Consider the following 20032-nt stretch of genomic DNA (forward strand, 5'->3'; position numbering starts at 1 on the left):
GCTATATGTGTATTTTCCTTAGGAAATAGTGCTTTCTGTAAAATCACTTTGAAGAGAAAGTGCTTAGGCTGTCTCTCCTGATTATTCAAAACCTCCACACAATTGGATTTAACACAGCCCAAAACAGACCTATCTATATTCGCTGAGTGTGGAACTATTTTCTCTTTACATCCAAAGGCCTGATGAAAATACCACTGCTTTGACTTTTCTACTTAAATTTATTATACAGCGTGATGCAGTGTTCTCATCAAATATTTTCATGACGATTACATTGATAATAGATTTTGAAAATCTTCCCGAGAAAGCTGCTTGATCTCGGAGGTCGCAGCAGCTGGCATAGAGCTAAAACTTTTCATTATCTGTCTCCAGGAGGAAGCATGACTCTGGCAACAACACAATCTCTCAGTCTCTCAGTTTTGTTTAACTGTCAATTAATAATCAATATAAATAATTGGGAGCTACACTTATATTGGAGCTGCTGCCAGATTTAGTAGATAAAATACAGGCTACCCAGTACAATTTGAATTCTGATGCTAATTTGTTGTTTATCTTACATTCAGATTTAACTGTGCATTCTGTATTTTATCTGGCAGCCTTAACCTACACAAGAAGAATGTAAATTATATTTATTATAGCCAATGAAGATATACCAATCAATTAATAAACACATTTTTTATGGAGAAAAGCTTAGAAGACACACTCCTGACACAAGAGCAATATTTTTAAAAATTGCATTACAACTCCTTAATTATGGAGATATGACTGTGCATGATATTTAATTTTTTTTAACTTAGGCATTCTGAAGACAGAAGTCTATTTCCCTAGAGAAAGTGAACAAACAAAAACAATACAAACACACAAAAGGCAAATTTAATGAAAAAAAATCAGAAAATGTATTGGAATTCTCTTTGTTCCTCTGAAACCTAACTTCTTCATGGAAGCTCTAGTACTTCATAGTAAATGATTCCATAGAAGTACCAAAAAAAGCAGAAAACATCCTTTTCATTTCACAATTGGGGAAACTGAGGCTCAGGAAAGTTTAATTGGCATAATAAAACATTTCTCTGTAGAAAGTTATATTAAACTGGAAGTACACTCATGGCAAATCTCTACAATCTGTAGATGTATCCTCAAAAGAGTAAATACTCAAATTTTACTCCTTGGAACATACCACTCAGCAGTCAGCTCTGTAAATAATTTAAACCCATGGGAGTGCCCTCAGCCGTATTTAAACCAGGAAGACTCATCCTGAGTTTGGGTGAAAGATGTACTGAGATGCTGATGCAAACACATAGAAACCACAGTCTCTACTACTAGAAGAGCATACTGAAGTGAATCTAGAATGTTCTGGAATATTCTAGAACATAATATTCTGCCAGGAATCCAGCTGTCTGAATTACCCACACTTGCCTGCCTTAGGCCTTCATTCGCAGCAGGCGTGTGTGCCTGGGTTTGCTACCAGCAGCCATTTTCTCACCCTTAAATAGGGATGGGTCTCCCCTTTTCTTTTTCTCATTTTCCTAGAGGTTACAAGATTCCTATTTTTCTCACCAGGAAGAGTTCATCCTCAGTGAGCTCACAGCAGTCATACATTGCCAATGTTTGTCCTCAAGTGGAAGGAGAAAGGCCTTCAGAAAAAAAATCGTATGCAAACCCAATGCTACCACCAGCAGTAGCTCTGAATCAAGATTTTTGGGAGAATTAGGCTTACTACAGATAAACTACAATAAGTCTCAAGGAGGCAAATAATTCTAATTCTACTGAGGAATCAAAGAATAAAGGCAGCTCTTAAGGTAACTAGATGTGGAGTCAAACTGACCTGAGCTTGCATTTATAGCCCAGTTTCCTGCTTCTAGGCTGATAGAACTTGAGCAAGTTACTTAACTTTACTAGTCCTGAACTTCTTGGTTTTTAAAATTGTATATAATCATGATGACCCTTAAAAGACTGCTGTGAAAATTAAAGGAAATAAGGATGTATGAAGAGCTTTACAAACTGGGCAGTGTGATACAAATGACTTTGGTAAGGGGTAGGTAACTCACGTAGTATTAGTTTAACCAAACTGAATTACAGTGTGCTACTGAAAGCTATGCCGTTGCTACTCATGATGTCCCTCAGTTTCACACTGACTCATGGCCGAGCACTCTGGTTCTCAGATCAAGTATTCTGACTAGAAAATATCCTCATATTTGACGGAAGAGAGCATGAGACAGAGAACCAAGTTCCTTAAAGTAAGTGTACTCTATTCTAGATCCCAAACTCCATTCTCTTTACTCTCTAAAGTCAAGGGAAAGAGCCTGATATGGTGGTGGGTACCCATAATCCCAGCTACTCGAGTGACTGAGGCAGGAGGATAGCCCAGGAGTTCAAGTCCAGCCTGGGAAACATAGTGACACCCCGTCTTAAATTGAAAAAAATAGACAAAAGGAAGCTACCTACTCACTAGCAAGTGGCTGCATTATCCAAATGGGCCGCTGATCAGCACAGGCAAGGACTTTGGTCCCCACTACTGAAGGGCATCGAACCAAGTCCAGCTGTTGTGCAGGTTTTGATTCACTTCCAAATGACTGGGAAGAACACCAAGATCCTTCCCCAGAGATTCACAAACAGACCACGAGCAGGGTAATGCTCTCTATGGAGATAGGGACTTGATAGAGTTGTGGTGAATGACGGGGTGCAACCAAGTTTCTAAACCTAAAATACACATACACCCTGAGCCCGAAGTGAACGCAGTGGATGACTTGGGCAAATCATTTAACTTCTTGGCTCTTAGTTTTCTTATATGCAGAATGAGGTAGTCAGTGACTTTTTTTTTCTTCAGGGCAGGTTCTCAGTGTGTTGCCTAAACTGGAGTGCAGTGGTATCATCATAGCTCACTGCAACCTTGACCTCCCAGGCTCAAGCCATCCTCTCACCTCAGCCTCCCTAGTAACTGGAACTACAGGCATGTGGCACCATGCCCAGAGAATGTTTACTATTTTTTAGAGATGGAGGTCTTGCCATGTTGTCCAGGCTGATCTTGAATGCCTGGCCTCAAGCAATCCTCCCGCATCAGCCTCTCAAAGTGCTGGATTAAAGGCGTGAGCCACTGTGCCCAGCCAACGTGATTTCTTAATTTGCCTTCCAGTTCATCAACCAATGGCTCCTTGCCCTGCTTCTAAGCTATCAAACCAAACCACATCTTTCCAAGCAACAGGCTGTTAGATCTATTTCTCACTGTAAGAAATCCAATGTAGCTCATAATAAAAGGTAACCCCCTGAAACTTTTTTTCTTCTTGCCTTTAACAACCAAAGAAGAAAAAAGGCAGTGCCCACAAAAGGTTATATAAGTAAAAGATGCACTTTTCTTGGGTGATCTTTAAAAATTATCTGGGCTAGAGAAAAATGGCACCTTTTGATAAAGCTGTAAGACTCCTTCTATTTTACCCAGATACACACACACACACACACACACACGGCAGGTGTATTTCCAGACTTGCAGGTAATGCTTGAGCACAATTTCTAACTTAATAATATGACAGAAGTTTTAAATTGCCAATTAAACCCCTAAAACTAAGAGGGCTAAAAGACTCCATAAATATTTGGTCCAAAGCGAAGTCGGGCTTCTAATATAGCAAGAATGCTTGACTCTCTTTAACTGGCCATACTTCAAAGTAAAGCAAAGGAAATGTCATGAAAATATCACAGATTTAGCACTGCCATGGTTATCAGTAGGGAAGTTTCATTATAGTCATCCCAGAACAGAGCACTTCAGGAATGTAAGCTGATATTTCCCATCAGTGCCAAATCTTGGACCCATTAACTTTCTTGATGGACCTCTAATTGTCTCTTGGTTTATAGGCAATTCTCTGGGTATCCAGTTAATTTTACTTTTTTTCTTTTTTTTTTTAAGTAAGAGTTGGCATTTTTCCTCTTCCCAAATTTGGCAATTACCAAACTAGCATTTCCAGAGGCCTTGCATCCTGGACAAGGCTCTAGACTTAACAAAGATGCCACTCTGCCACTTCACCAGTATTCAGCCTGTGTGCCTTCTTTTGTCCTCTCTTGCAACGAGAAAACAACTTTTGAGATAGAGAGATTATAAACATGAAAAAATTCTGTTAGTATTAAAAAACAGGCTGGTTGTGCCGGCTCATATCTGTAATCCCAGCACTTTGGGAGGCCGAGGTGGGTGGATCATGAGGTCAGGCGTTTGAGACCAGCCTGGCCAACATAGTGAAATCCATAGTTGCTACTAAAAATACAAAAAATTAGCCAGGTGTGGTGATGGGTGCCTGTAATCCTAGCTACTTGGGAGGCTGAGGCAGGAGAATCGCTTGAACCTGGGAGGTGGAGGTTGCAGTGAGCTGAGATCGTGGCACTGCACTCCAGCCTGGGCGACAGTGCGAGACTCTGTCTCAAACCAACAAACAAACCACTCAAAACCACGCCATGTAGATTTCCTTTTATTTTAAAAATACGTCAATATTTTTACATTGCAAGTGACTGTGGCAGGGAGGAAGAGATGTGTTGAGTGATAATGAACAAAGTCTTGAATTGGCCCAACTCATGTCTCTACACCAGTCTTGCACATTGACTCCTCCTTTCATTCCTAGAAAAGGAGGACTCCAAATCTGAAGGCTTTCACAAGATTTATTCTCCCTCCCTGCAAGATGTCTGAGTTAAAGAAGACACCTATTATTTTAAGCTATGAGAGCTTGGGCAAATAGCTTAACTTCTCTGAGCCTTTCTTTTCTTATTCCATAAAATGGGAATAAAATTCTTAAGACTAGGTTTACAGTAAAATGTAAGATAATTCACGTGGGGCACAGGATATAGTACTTCTTTCCCACTAAAGTATGTTTCTTATTGCATACACCTTGCGAATACACTTTATGTTAGATAAACAAGAGAGACAACCCTTGATTTGACACAGGCAATACCCATTAAGGCACCGTTATTAACCGGGATAATCCCGGAAGGCAGCATTGGAGAGCTCAGGAAAGAATTTTCCAAATAAAACCCAAACACTTAACCCACTCCCTGCTACATTCTCAACAAGCACGTTGCAAAGGTTATCCTCTCCTGGATCCACTGCGCTCTCCTGGATCCACTGCGCTCTCCTTTTTTTTTTTTTGAGATGGAGTCTTGCTCTGTCACCCAGGCAGGAGCACAGTGGCGCGATCTCGGCTCACTGCACGTTCTACCTCCTGGGTTCACGCCATTCTCCTGCCTCAGCCTCCCAAGTAGCTGGGACTACAGGCACTCGCCACCATGCCCGGCTAATTTTTTTGCATTTTTTAGTACAGATGGGGTTTCACCGTGTTAGCCAGCATGGTCTCGATCTCTTGACCTCGTGATCCACCCGCCTCGGCCTCCCAAAGCGCTGGGATTACAGGTGTGAGCCACCGCGCCCGGCCGTCTCCTTCTTTTTGACTTCCTCATTGTGAGGAGCTAGCAGTTAAAACGGCACATTTATATGCAGTGTATGAACACTAGCTAAGAAACGAGGCCCAGAATTTAGACTTCTGTTTTTGAATAGCTAATAATTGTTTTCTAAAGAAAAAATATCACTTTGTGCTGGCCCTATGTCCCCCTCCTCCTCAGTCCTGAGTTGTCCCAGGAGACTGCTCCATTCTACACATAGTCAAAAAAGAAAATCTATGCACGAGGCGGATCCGGAACACAGCCCGAGTAGGGCCTCGCCAAACAAAATGATGTTACAAAACAATGTCCTTGTCTAGGACAAAAGAACTATTAATGATAATCAGTACATATTACTGAAAGTGCTCCAAGTAATCTTTGGACTTTGTTTCAAAAATTCTTAATGGACACTAATGCTTAGAGTTCACTCAAAAGAGAAATAAATTATGTGCCAGGGTTGCAGGGACCAAGGACAACACGTGGAAGGCATCAAAGCATTAGCAATGTTACGACAATCAAAGATTTTGTAATTGCACAAAAAGCCTTTAAAAATCATTTAGATATACTAATTATGAACATTAATAATACTGTAATGGGAGGTTTCTTTTATGTTCGATTTGAGCCTAGGTTGAGCTGTTTCGGCAATAATATTTCAGCTCTTTTACCAACCAAGGTGCTTTTGACGCCATGAAAAAAATTCCATTTTAGTTTGAAAAATGGTTATGGGAATGGATAAGAGGAATTTTTCCTGTTTTTTGAATTCGAAAAAAAAAAATCTGTGATTGCTCTCCATCTCCAGGTCATATTTTCTGACATTAGTGCCCAGAAATATCTTTTAATTTTGGACAGGCAGACCAGAAGTATGCCCTCTTTCAAGTCCTGCCTTTATCTTTAACAAAACAGTTCCAAGGACAAAGCCTCATTCCGGGTTCCCCAGCAAAGGGAACATAAAGAGACCATCAGTCTATCTGAGAAAGAAATCTTCAGACAAAACTTATTTGGGAAACATCCGTCTTCTCAGAGATTACTATTCAATGCACTATGAAAAGTCCGTACGTAAGGAGGGTAATTTCTCTCGTTATTTACTGGCCCCAGTGTATGATTAGTACTCATGCAGAGTAAGAATCATAAAGAAGCCTTATTTTTCCAAACTGATTTCCTTTTATTGAGTGTCTGTATGGAAAATGATGCTATCCATTAGATATTACCTGGTTGATTTAAATTTGATCTTGGAGCTCTGAGGGCAGAGGTGTGAACTGATATCAACACTTTGAGTTTAGCCTTCTAGAATTGAGCAGTTTTATCTTGTAAGTGAATAATTCAGCTCGGGTAAACATCAGCAGCTTTCACAATGCTTTTCCAGAAATGCTTTACTTTATGTGCCTCCGCAATCTGTTAAATCTGTTTATCTTTGCCACTCATATGGGCAGGTACGGACGTGAACTGTCTGTGGGTGACTTGCCTGGATGTGGCTATAGCTGCAGTCTCCAAAGTCGAAGCTACCAGAACAGGTTGGATAAGGATGGCCCAAAGATTATGGAGTTGCTGGCCCCAAAGCAAGTCAGACATTATGGGAAGTTTGAATGTATCATGCTCTTGGATAGACAACCTAAATCATATCTCATCGACCATAGACCCTGGTCAGCATACCAAGTCAAGGCAAGTAAAGACAGAAGAAATACCACCTGGTCTGCAGCTCCCCCCAAAACAAAGTCTGCTACTGATGGCAGAAACATAGATAGACCAAGGGTATCACTACATTATGACGAAGGAAGGAACAACCCCATGCATTCACTCATTCTTGAATCACCTAGAGAAGAGAGGGAATCTGCCAAAGTGGAGACAATGGAAATGCGGTTCTAAATTTGGAGGAAATGAGACCCACTCTCAGATCAGTTGAAAAGTAAAAGGCCTAGGATCCAATGGAGTATTAAACAAATATTTAAAAGTAGAGAGGTGGGCTGGGCGCAGTGGCTCAAGCCTGTAATCCCAGCACTTTGGGAGGCCGAGACGGGCGGATCACGAGGTCAGGAGATCGAGACCATCCTGGCTAACACGGTGAAACCCCGTCTCTATTAAAAAATACAAAAAACTAGCCAGGCAAGGTGGCGGGCGCCTGTAGTCCCAGCTACTCGGGAGGCTGAGGCAGGAGAATGGCGGGAACCCGGGAGGCAGAGCTTGCAGTGAGCTGAGATCAGGCCACTGCACTCCAGCCTGGGCGACAGAGTGAGACTCCATCTCAAAGGAAAAAAAAAAAAAGTAGAGAGGTGGTGACCAGTTATTCCCTAATATATAGAATACCATGGGTCCATAAAGAATTTCTTAGAGTAACAATATTATTAACATTTTGAAGAAGATGCATGAAAAACTGATTAAATTATAAATTAGGAAATCATAGATCATTACCATTTGTAGCCTCTCTACTCCCTTCTGATCACAGAATTTTAGAGAGTTTGTCTGGATTGGTGATTGCTGGATAAAAACTCAAGAAAAGAAAGTAGCCATCAAGATACTTCTCTTGGGAGGCCAAGGCAGGCAGATCATTTGAGGTCAGGAGTTTGAGAACAGCCTGGCCAACATGGTGAAACCCCATCTCTGCCAAAAAAATACCAAAAAAATTAGCCGGGCATGGTGGCGCATTCCTGAAGTCCCAGCTGCTCAGAAGACTGAGGCACAAGAATCACTTGAACCCAGGAAGTAGAGGTTGCAGTGAGCAGAGATTGTGCCACTGCACTCCAGCCTGTGAGACAGAATGAGACGCCGTCTCCAAAACAACAACAACATACTTACCTTGCATTCACAGATTTTATGAAGAAAAATTTGGTATTGTTAGATTAGATGTATAAGCTATGTTCTCATATGGGATTTGAGAGTCAGGAAATCTGGATTCTATTCCTAGCTCTGCCACTTACCAGCTATATAATTTGGGGCAAGATAATCTCTCCAAGCCTCAGTTTCCTCAGCACTAAAAGGAGAGGAAAAAGATTTCTTCTTTCATTCTAAAATTCCACCACTAGAAATATAGCTGTAGAAATTAATCATGAATATACACAAGATTCATCATAACATTATTTATATCAGCAAAACATTCAAGGGAACACCCAAATGTTAGCAGTAGAGGATGGCAAATAAAGCATGATATGTTTACCGAATGGAATACTCTACCATCATTAAAATAAAGAAAAATAAATCACAGACAATGATGTTCCAGCTGCATTACGAGAAAAAAAAAAATTCTAAGTCCCAAAGCATAGTATACCATTTTGTCAAAACTGAAAACAAAAATGTATAGAAAAAAGACAAAAAATACATACACCAAATTATTGAGAGTGGTTATCTTTGGGTGGAGGAATTATGACTGATTTTCCTTTGTCTATGTTTTCTAAAATTTCTATAATACATCTGTACAAATACAATTTTAATAAGAAAGAAAAATTAATATTAAATAACTATTCCACAAGGTTACTGTGAAGATAAAATGAAATAAAGAATGGCAACGTTGACCAAATATTGGTTTTTAATATTGCAAACATCTCTCCGTGACTGTTAGGAGACCCAGTTGCCTATAGCAAGTACTAATTGCATTATCCTTTCTTTTTTTTTTTTTTTTTTTTTTTTTTTTGAGACGGAGTCTTGCTCTGTTGCCCAGGCTGGAGTGCAGTGGGCGGATCTCAGCTCACTGCAAGCTCCGCCTCCCGGGTTTACGCCATTCTCCTGCCTCAGCCTCCCGAGTAGCTGGGACTACAGGCGCCCGCCACCTCGCCCGGCTAGTTTTTTGTATTTTTTAGTAGAGACGGGGTTTCACCGTGTTAGCCAGGATGGTCTCGATCTCCTGACCTCGTGATCCACCCGTCTCAGCCTCCCAAAGTGCTGGGATTACAGGCTTGAGCCACCGCGCCCGGCCGCATTATCCTTTCTAGAGAACCCTTTGTGTAGTCTGAAGTGAAAGTGTGATAGCATAGCTGGCTACTTACAGGAGGGCCCTATGGTGATGGATAATCTGATAATACTTGCCAAAATGGTAATCATAACCAGGATGCTGATAAAGGTCTGAAAAATAAGCCTTGCTTAGTGCGTGTATTTTATGTAGTGCTCTAGAATGCAGTGAGAGACCTAGGGGCTGACATGGAACAACTTTCGACTCCTAGGAAAACCACCATCCTTTAGCTACCAGATAGGTGTGTGCTTACGCCAATGACTGTAGGGCATATGACTACAGTGTCAACACATATTAGCAACCAAAGGCCAGTGGAGACCTCTGCAGTACAGGTGCTACCTCAGAGACTGATCACAAGTCCCTCAAGGCAGGAGCCAGCCCTTTCATCAAGACCCCTTGAGAAATCTCCAGGACTCAGTGCCCTGTAACGTAAAGAGGAGGATCCCTGGAGTCAGAAAGAACCAGGTTGCAAGCCCAGCTTCACCTACCAACTAGTCATTTCACTTGAGGCAAGCTACTTAGCTAGAGCCTCAGTTTCAGTATCTGTAGGATGGAAGTAAGGATACCTTTTTCATAAGGCTGCTGTGATTATCAAAACGTATAGGCAGTGCAAAGCTGAGAGCGGTCAGCTGTCAGTGAGTTCTGTTATCTAAGCAATGTTATCTGATGGCAATGCATCTTACAGGAATGCACTGGAATGTTCCATAGAGAAGGGAGGAAAAAAGGCCCATATGTCCTTGGTTTGCGACACGAAGGTGGCCTTGAACTTCAGAATAAACTATGGGTTCTTTTTGAGATTGATATACCTTGTTATATTTTGATTGATTTCAACTAGCACAGTTCTTCTCTTTTAAATTATTCTTTTTCCATTTTTTCTTTTTTTACATTTTAATTTTAAAAAGGTTGTAACGGGTTGAATTGCATCCCCCAAAAAGACACATTCAAGTCCTAACTCCTGATACCTGCGAATGTGACCTTATTTGGAAATCATATCTTTATAGATATAATTAAGATGAAGTAATACTGGTCCAGGGGCCAGTCATCTGAATACTTGAACTAAGTATTTAGATTTAGTCTAAATTTAATGACTACTACCTCTATAAGAGGAAGGAGAGGGAGATCTGCATTCAGGGACACAGACAACACATACAGAAAAAGGCCACACGCAGATGCAGCAGGGATTGGAGTGACGTAGCTATAAGGTCAGGAATGCCAAGGATTTCCAGCAACTACCAGAAGCTAGGAGAGAGAGGCTTCAGGAACTTCTTCCCTAGAGCCTTCAGAGGGAGCAAGGCTCTGCTGCCACCTTGATTTGGGACTTCTAGCATCCAGGATTGTGAGAGAACACATTTGTGTTGTTTTAAGCCACCCAGGTTGTGGCACTTTGTTACCACGGTCCCATGAAATTAATACAAAGGTCCAGGAAATGTTATAAGTGTAAGGTGCCTGGCGGTAATACTCTGGGATCTTCTAAAAACAGACTGCAGCTGTTTTCTTGCTACCCCACCAAATCCATTCTCCCATTCCTCCAGGGCAGTCAAGCTTTAGATGGACACGTAGCCATCCAGCTAGAGGCTGTAATTCCCAGAATCCCTTGCAGTTGGGTATGGCCACAAGACAAGATTCTTACCAGGACATGTGACCAGAAGGTGTCATGTCACTTCCATGCCACTTAAAAGGAAGCTGCTCACTCTGGATAGCCTTTCTCCCTCTATTCCCATGGACTAGAACTTGGATAAGGCCATAACCCAGCTCCAGCCATGTGGGCAAGGCCACCTTTGGAGACAGGAGAGAGCACCCAGACAGGACCTGTGAGCAGAGCTTCCTTGGCAGCCTCCAATACCACAGGAGAGAGAAGCCAGCTTCTACCTCATGAAAGTCACTGTGTTATTGAGTCTCTTTGCTACAATAGTTTTCAACCTTTACCCTAACAAATACACAGGGTTAGGAAATAGCTAGTTTATAGATTAAAATCCCCAAATGTTAGATCTGGAATAGACTAAAGAAATTGTGCCTCTCTCTGAAAAAGGACAGCAAACTGGGACTCAGAGGGATTAGGCAACTGGTTCCAAGTCAGCCAGCCAATTAGGAGCAGAGCAAAAAGTAGCACCCTACACAGCAGTGGCTCTATGGGCTCTGAGGCCTGGACGTGTTGAAGTCTTCCTGTTACCATACAGGACACCTCAGCTGGACCCAGGAACAATTTCACTAGTCTCACTTAGAAGCTCCATGTAAGCCAGATGACTTTTTGAACTATAAATCTGATCACATCAGTCTCCTGCTCAAATTCCTTCCACAGTTGAGACGGTCCTACATGATCCAGCCTCCCTGGTTCTCCAACCTAGTGTCTCCCTCTCTCTCTGTCTCACCCATCTCATTCTTCCACACTAACCATCCTAAATTTTCTCGAAAGCTCTAAGCTTGATCCAGACTCACATCCTTTCTGTTTGTAGTTCTCTCTGCCCGTCTCACTTTCCCTCCACTTCTCCGCAGGTCTCCTTCACATCCATTCAGATCTTTGCTCAGCTCTCATCTCCTGCTAGAATGCTTCCCAGCCAGCTCATCCACAATCGCTCTCGCCATTCTCCACTTTGCTTTACTTTGTATCTTCACAATAGTTCCCTCCTCCTGACATTCTATTATATAGTTGTATGTCTTCCCAACAATTTCAATTCTTGAAGCAGGTACTTCCCATCCTTGGTTTATCACTGTATTTGTGATGCCCAGAATGGTACCTGGCACATAGATACTCACAAAACATTGTTGAATGAAGATCAGAAAAAATTGTTAAGTGAATGAAGTTGACTCCCGAAAGCCACACATCTAGTTTACCGATAGTGACTCCAAAGCTCCTGGAAGTATGTAGAGAAGACAAGAGGAGTATAGAGGGTGGGACAAGTGCTAACTGAGAAAGTCGGGGGACACCTAAAGAGAGGTTTGCACAGCTGAAGAGAAACCGGAAGGCTACGGACAAAGAGTGAGAGAGGAGAGAACACACGCTAACCCCAGGACCCAAAGCAAAGGTCAGGCAATCAATAGAAAAGTTAAAATGGCACTTTTAAATACTTGTGATAAAATTGATTTGGTCATTACCAGAGCTGAACACAGGGCATGCATGCCTCATCTGTTAGAAAGATCTTTATGATCTTGTTAGCAGATCCCCAACCCAGAAGCTGTAAAGGTTATAACCCAACTTGTAAAACTAATCTCATACTGGCTCTGGGATAATAAAGAATCTACAGAAAGCTTTCCCGTTAACTATATGCTACATACAGCAAGAAGCCGGGCTTGCGTGGCTGGCTTCTCCTACATGGCAATTCAGGATGACTCTCCCATTTCTGAGATTGAGAAAGCTATTTTGGAAACAGTGATTTCAATATGCATAGTTCTTAGATACAACAACTTAAGAGTTTAACTTGAGTTTAACAATTTCTCTCCTATTCAAAGTGATTTTATAATAAAAGTCAGCATGCCATGGCCATTGAATTAAGCTGGGATGAGTTGGAATAGTAGTTTGGCAAAACTCTTTTTGGCAGATTTAAAAAAATATATATTTTATTTTTAAAGACAGCTCTGTTTTATATTTGCATAATCTCAATTGTAAATAGTTTTTTATTATTATTACTTATTTGGGTCTTTCTTCCTAAATAAAACAATGCAGCATCTTTCTTGTCTAATACTCTTTTGGACCACATGGCAGGTCTATGGGGTAGTACAGAAAGGAAAAATGAGTTCATGCAACATAGCAGGTCCAGAAAACAGAACACAGTAACAATCACAAAATATTTCTAAGCACCCTTGTAAAGGAAACAAGGGAGAATGTGAGAGCACTGGGCATTTACTTTTGAGCAGGATGCATGCTAAAATATGTAGAGATGAAATGATATGATGTCTGGGGTTTGCTTTAAAATGCTTTAGCAAAGGGAAAAAGGGATAGATGAAGCAAGTGTGACAATGTTGGTTAGGCTGAATCTGGGTGTTGGGTACAGGGCAGTTCATTCCACTGTTGCCCCTCTTTGATTCATGTTTGAAATTTTCATAATAAACAATTCAAGCCAGTAAGGGCTGACTGGAAAACGTTAAAAAGAGGTTCAATCTCTCTTAAACTGTCTGAGTGATCCCAACCAAAAGAAAGGTCAGGACCAGATGGATTTACAGCTGAATTCTACCAGAATTTGTAACTCTGGTAGAATTCAGCTGTAAATCCACAGAGCTACAAAGAGGAGCTGGTACTGTTTCTTCTGAAACTATTCTAAATAATTGAAAAAGAGGGACTCCTCCCTAACACATTTTATGAGGCCAGCATCATCCTGATACCAAAACCTGGCAAAAATACAAGACAAAAAGAAAACTTCAGGCCAATATCCCTGATGAACATTGATGCAAAAATCTTCAATAAAACACCAGCAAACTGAATCCAGCAGCACATCAAAAAACATATCCACCATGATCAAACCGGCTTCATCCCTGGGATGCAAGGCTGGTTCAACATATGCAAATCAATAAATGTAATTCATCACATAAACAGAACTAAAGATAAAAACCACATGATTATCTCAGGAGATGCAGAAAAGGCCTTCAATAAATGTCAACATCCCTTCATGTTAAAAACTCTCAATTAACTAGGTATTGATGGAACATACCTCAAAATAATAAGAGCCATTTATGACAAACCCACAGCCAATATCATACTGAATGGACAAGAGCTGGAAGCATTCCCCTTGAAAACTGGCACAAGACAAGGATGCCCTCTCTCACCACTCCTATTCAACACAGTATTGGAAATTCTGGCCAGGGCAGTCAGGCAAGAGAAAGAAAGAAACACTCTTTCAAATAGGAAGACAGGAAGTCATACTGTTTGCAGATGACATGATCCTGTATCTAGAAAACCCTATTGTGTTAGCCCAAAAGCTTCTTAAGCTGATAAGCAACCTCCGCAAAGTCTCAGGATACAAAATCAATATGCAAAAATCACAAGCATTACTATTCACCAACAGTAGACAAGCAGAGAGCCAAATCATGAATGAACTCCCATGCAGAAGTGCTACAAAGAGAATAAAATACCTAGGAATACAGCTAAGAGGGGAAGTGAAGGACCTCTTCAAGGAGAACTACAAACCACTGCTCAAGGAAATAAGAGAGGACACAAACAAATGGAAAAACATTCCATCCTCATGGATAGGAAGAATCAATATCATGAGAATGGTCACACTACCCAAAGTAATTTATCGATTCAATGCTATTCCCATTAAACTACCATTTATTTTTTTTTCACAGAATTAGAAAAAACTACTTTAAAGTTCATATGGAACCTAAAAAGAGCCCCCATAACCAAGACAATCCTAAGCAAAAATAACAAAGCCAGGAGGCATCACGCTACCTGACTTCAAATTATACTACAAGGCTACAGGAACCACAACAGTTGGCAGCACGTTTTCAATCTACTTTCTGATTTCCTCATCTCCTTCTGTGATGTAAGTAGTGAAGATATTGTTGGATCCATTTTTCAGTGAGGAAATTGGGTGTCAGAAAGGTGGAGGGGCATGTTTAAGGTCAAATGGTCCCTGTAAGGCAGAGCTGGGCCAGAGCTCAGTCAAAGGTTTTTGTTCCAGTGGCCATTAAACTTGTTTTCTCCTCCTCATCGATATTGGCCCAGTGATTGAAGTGCTCCTCCCATGCCCACATCAAAAGCCAAGGGTAGCCGGCAAAAAGATGGAAGATGAGCATCTGAATTCTGGCTCAAAGAGCTCCCTGTGGTCTCCATGCCTTGCAGCATTAACTCTTTCACCAACAGGCTCTCCTAACTTTACATCCTGGTGGTCTCTTCTCATTTTGTGCAGTTTGGATTTGACAAATGAGAGTTTCGATGGTGTATTGTTGTGCACATAACTGCCCCTCAGTTCTAGCCACCTTGTATTTGCGAGCAAGAGGTATATCCAGGACTGGAGAGATCTCGCCCAAACCTCGAGGACACTCTTCACTGCCAGGGTGAGAGACTGGACCCTTATGATATTGTATTATCCAAATGCACGTGGATCAACCCTGCCACACACAGCTAAGTGTTCCCTTCTCTTTGCTTTCCCCCACCTAATGTGAAAATAGCACTCTCAAGCCTTTATAAATGGGGAAATCAACCCATTTGCAGTGAGGTCGCTTTAGTTACCTCTAATTTCAGAGCTGTCACTAACTGGTCCCAGAATCTCTTTAAATTCAGGTCTACAGGGCCAAAAGGAGCTTGAAATTATTTGAATACCTCATTAATGGACAATGTATGAACCATTTACTCTTTCAGGGCAAAGTGGGATTTATTTGTCTATGAAATCTCAGGCTTGCCATCTAGCCCTGGTTGACTGCACAATCGTTTGTTCTTGCCCTGCCCCGTGTTAGTCAGGCACTATGTTAGGTGACGGGGAAACAACAGCAGACAAGATAGTAATGATCCCTGCGCTCAGGGTGCTTAGGAGGAAAGGCCTACGTATTCTAGTACCAGCCAAAGCCTCTGCTAGTGACCCAAATTCCACTCTGCCCATACATGTTGCATCAGCCCCACCCACGTTCCTAGAAGCCATCTCTTCTCCCTAGGGAAGCCTCAACGCTGGTCTTCATATCCACAAGCTTTCAGGAGCAAAAAGTATTTTAGGGACACTGAAAAGAATGCAGGCTATACTAACTTAGCCCAACCCTTAGCATGTTCTCTTTTCCTCTTTGGTCACTTGAGACCCTGTTGACTGTTTTTTGAGAGTGCCAATATCCATCCAAGTATGTACATGACAGGGACCTCTTCTTGCTTATACATTTCCTCCTACAAACATCTTGATTTCTTTTTCACTTGCATTTCACCAGATCCTGTTACAGGATCTAAATATTCCAAATAATTCTTACAACTGCCATATGATGAAGAGAATGGATCCTGTTACTCTTTATTTACATACATAAGACCCGTGCCTCAGTTTCCAAGGTAACAGAACAAAGAAAACAAGTCATCATCCTGATGCTAATACCGATGAGGGTCACACGGCTTTGATCTCAGACGCCAGGCGCTTTTCAGCCAGCGCAACATTCTCATTTTTCATGATTCCTGCCCCGCACCCCCACGCCCCCACAGCTATACTTCCTGTGGCTAACTGAAGGGTGCTTTAAATATGGCTCGAGAAAGTACACGGAGGAAGCAAGTAAACTTTCAGGATTTTAGTTCCAGCAAATGAAGGCAAAAGTGACTAATCAGAGTGAACAGGACTCAGTCAGGAGCATCAGTCACAGGATGAATCGGCCTCAGCCAGAAAGTCTGGCACAAAGCACTGCTCCCGCGACCACCAAGCCACAGATAAACCACCAGGCTGCAAAGAACTCCTACATCACTTACAAGCTGACAGAAGTCTTATTATTATTATATGTTATGCTGAAACTCTGAGCCTTACTGTAAATCATCATTTTATATAGTTTTCACAATGACAGTAAAATCCTGCCACAAGTGGCACTGTCAACTTTCCTATGAGCACTTTCTTTTCCTCACGGTGACATTCAAAGTTCAGAGTCTCCTTCATCTAAAGGAGCTGTCCTATCAGCTCGCTAATGGGAACAATTCATTTAACCTGCACTCCAAGTACAGCCACGGAGCCGAGTAAAATATGTATAGGATCCAGGGGGAATCGGTCCTCCCAGCTGGTCCCTCCTACCATATGATTCATGGACAAGAGTCCCACTTTCTTTCCACTCAGGCTGATTTACAGAAAAAAAAAAAAAAAAAAAAGACATTCGAGAAAAATTAAGTTAACTATTAGCCAAATCCCCTCTAGCTGCTGGCTTGGATTATATAACAACTCCGTAATTCCAGAAGCTAAAGAACAGAAGGCCAGCATTTTCTCTGATTTCCTATAGTTTTAATGCCTTTCCACTCTCTGCTCCTTTTCTCCCAGCCCACCGCACCACCACATCACCACATACGCCTTTGACAGTCTACATGGCTCGTATTCCTCATTTATTTTAATTATGTTGGGTGCTTCTGCTTACACTGCAATGTATCCTGGCTTCATAAAATACTCACTTTATATGACCCTTGCTTGCTGCCTTTGACCCACTCACCGTGAAACACTTGCGGAGCCAAAATTCTAGGAAAAGCACCTGCAATTATTAATGCATTAAACCAGTGTTCTGAAATGACTAAATGCATTATTTCTGCTGTAGAAGAAAATGCTGAGGTGAAGCCAGAGCAAAGGTAAAAGACCTGGTTTTCCTAAAATGGATATAGCCTTAGAGGCATTTATATTCTCGGAGGACCCAGTCCTGATTCTTCTGATCATTTTTCAAATAATGAGTGTGAAATGGCCTGCTCATTAAACTGATGTAATAGGTAAATATCATCTGCATTTAGGGTGGGCAACAGAAAGAGGGCAACTGTTTTCTGGGATTCTAAAGGATTTGTAAGGGGAGCAAAAATGTGGGCCTGGTTTCTGAACGAGGTTTATGTTCTGCTCTCACTTTTCACTGGCTGCCATAATAAACAGGGCGAGAGATTGTTAAGCTTTCATGAACTAAAAGCAACGCCAATTGCTATGGATTGCTTTTTATAGAATTTCGAGTAATTTCACATTACAAATGTTACCTCTGCTTATGACTTCCTTAAAAGATAACCAAATGCCAAGCCCATTGGAATAAACATCTAGAGCGAAGAGCTACATATACCCCAACAAACTGTTTTTGCAAAAGCCACAAGCCTAGGTTAGATGCTTTGTCTACCACACTGCTGCTCAAGTGAAGCCTCCCTTCTTCCAGGTACAGCCAAAACCCTAAATATAACCTTTTTAAGGATCCTTTACAAAGTGGATGTTAAAAGTGAACAGAACCTCATTGAACCATCTATTCTTCTTCCTTTAACCTGCAGAGTCATCTACATTTGCTATCTCCTTCAAGTCTCCTTTTTTTTTTTTTCTTCCCCAAACACCGGAAACTTCAGAGCCACTCACACATTGCAGTGATTCTGCCTGCTCTACATAAAATAATGCCTGCTCTTGTGTTCACAAAATCAGGCCAGTTACTCAGTAGAATCTGTGGTCTAGGGTGACCCTGAAGAGACATAAATTTCTAATTTTTATACTTTCCTCAAATTTTGTACGTTATTTTTGTTATTTCAAAATCCAGTGCTTTATAATACATTTATAGGGTGCCTAAGGGGATCTCCATTCATATTATATGGTATCTCATTCACGGCTCCTCCGGGAGAGAAACACAGAGTTATACTTCTCAGTCAGCCAACAGCACTCCTGCTTGTGAAGTTCCTATATAATAATGAGAAACAAGGCTCCTGTGGGTATCCCACACATGTGTGTCAAATAAACGCCTACAAAGGGAAAATGATGCCATGCTACACTTAAAGCAGGATCACGTGGGTAAGCTGGAAAAAATGCTTCCGTGTCTGTAGTTATGAAGTGATTCTGTATTTTATTGTAGAAATTGTATCAGGTATCAGTTTCAAGTGGTTTTTGTATATACTCCATGCTTCAGCTGAGATGTTTTCTGTTCCTCCTTCTTTCCAGGAGCATGAGCAGCTATAGTCAAGTCTCAAGAATGGGGAATGCTGTGGGAGTGTGCAGGCAATGACCTAAAAACCATAAAAAAGCCCCACTAAAAGCTGGCTTGCTTTTCATTGTGACCCTGTGCTGACAATTCTTAGTAATGTCAGCGATAAAATAAATTATTGGGCTGACCACTCCCATGCCTGCCCCTCGTTGATGTGGCACTGTGAAAGCACTCCAGTATCTTTCTTAAGAAGGCTATATCATCATTTAAATACTGAAAATACTATATATTCACTGTAGGACATGTAGAAAAATATTTTAAATGTTTTTAGGAGATAATTAACATTTACATTAACTCTAGCACTTATTGATAATCATAACCCTTTACGTCATTATTACTTTTTGGTTATTAAAAGTAATTCTACTATAAATATCCTTGTTACATAGATTTCTTTTGGCATTTGTGTTTATTTTCTTGTTTGGAAGTACAGTCTTGAAAGTTTAACTTTTAAAAAGCATTGAATAGATATCGTGTCCTGTAAAAAGTGTTTACCAATTTATAATTCCTAGATTAGTGTACACCTGTCCCAACACAGAACTTTATCATGAAAAATAAATCCTGATAATTTAATTGGCTAAAAAGGTGTCCCTTTAAAATTGACATTTCTTTGTTTACATATGATGCTGTTTTGTCTGCATTTAAAAAAATGTTGTTTCTGTTGTCTAAGTTTCTTGACTTTTGTATTTCCTCTTTTGTTAATTGCCTGTTCATAATCTTTGCTCGTTTTTGTATTGTGGAATTAGTCCTTTACTACTCACTAATTTATAAGACTTCTGTATAGTTAATCATATGTTGCTTTTCTCCCCAGTTTTTCTTTTAAATTCTGTTTAGGTTGTTTCTTGTGTATGTAAACTAGCTCTACCACTTACTGATAATCATAGCCCTTTATGTAATTTCTACCTTTTTGGTTATTAAAAATAATTCTACTATAAATATCTTCTTTAAAATATCCAACCTAGTAATCTTTTATTTATGGTTTCTGCCTTTGCTTGCATGCCTATGAGGACTGTATTTGTTCCAAAAACATATTTACCGATACTTAAAAATATTTTTATAATTTTACTTTTTATATTTAATTTAAAAATTCAAATAAAAGTATCTAAATATACTTTTTCC

General features: G+C 40.7%; 1 protein-coding gene and 1 long non-coding RNA gene across 3 annotated transcripts in view; one reads left to right on the forward strand and one right to left on the reverse strand.

Moving 5' to 3' along the window:
- Positions 1 to 20032, reverse strand: part of RORA (RAR related orphan receptor A) — a 740821-nt gene that overhangs the window by 192688 nt on the left and 528101 nt on the right. The gene's annotated exons all lie outside the window — the stretch shown is intronic.
- On the forward strand, positions 1124 to 7354 carry LOC112627399. 2 transcript variants are annotated; one of them, XR_003120173.1, is made up of 3 exons: positions 1124 to 1793; positions 2157 to 2231; positions 6834 to 7354. It is a non-coding gene; the product is annotated as an uncharacterized LOC112627399 (long non-coding RNA). The 2 variants fall into 2 exon arrangements; XR_003120172.1 differs by lacking the exon at positions 2157 to 2231.

The sequence above is a fragment of the Theropithecus gelada genome, chromosome 7a (assembly GCF_003255815.1).
Source record: "Theropithecus gelada isolate Dixy chromosome 7a, Tgel_1.0, whole genome shotgun sequence".
In the NCBI taxonomy this organism is placed as follows: domain Eukaryota; kingdom Metazoa; phylum Chordata; class Mammalia; order Primates; family Cercopithecidae; genus Theropithecus; species Theropithecus gelada.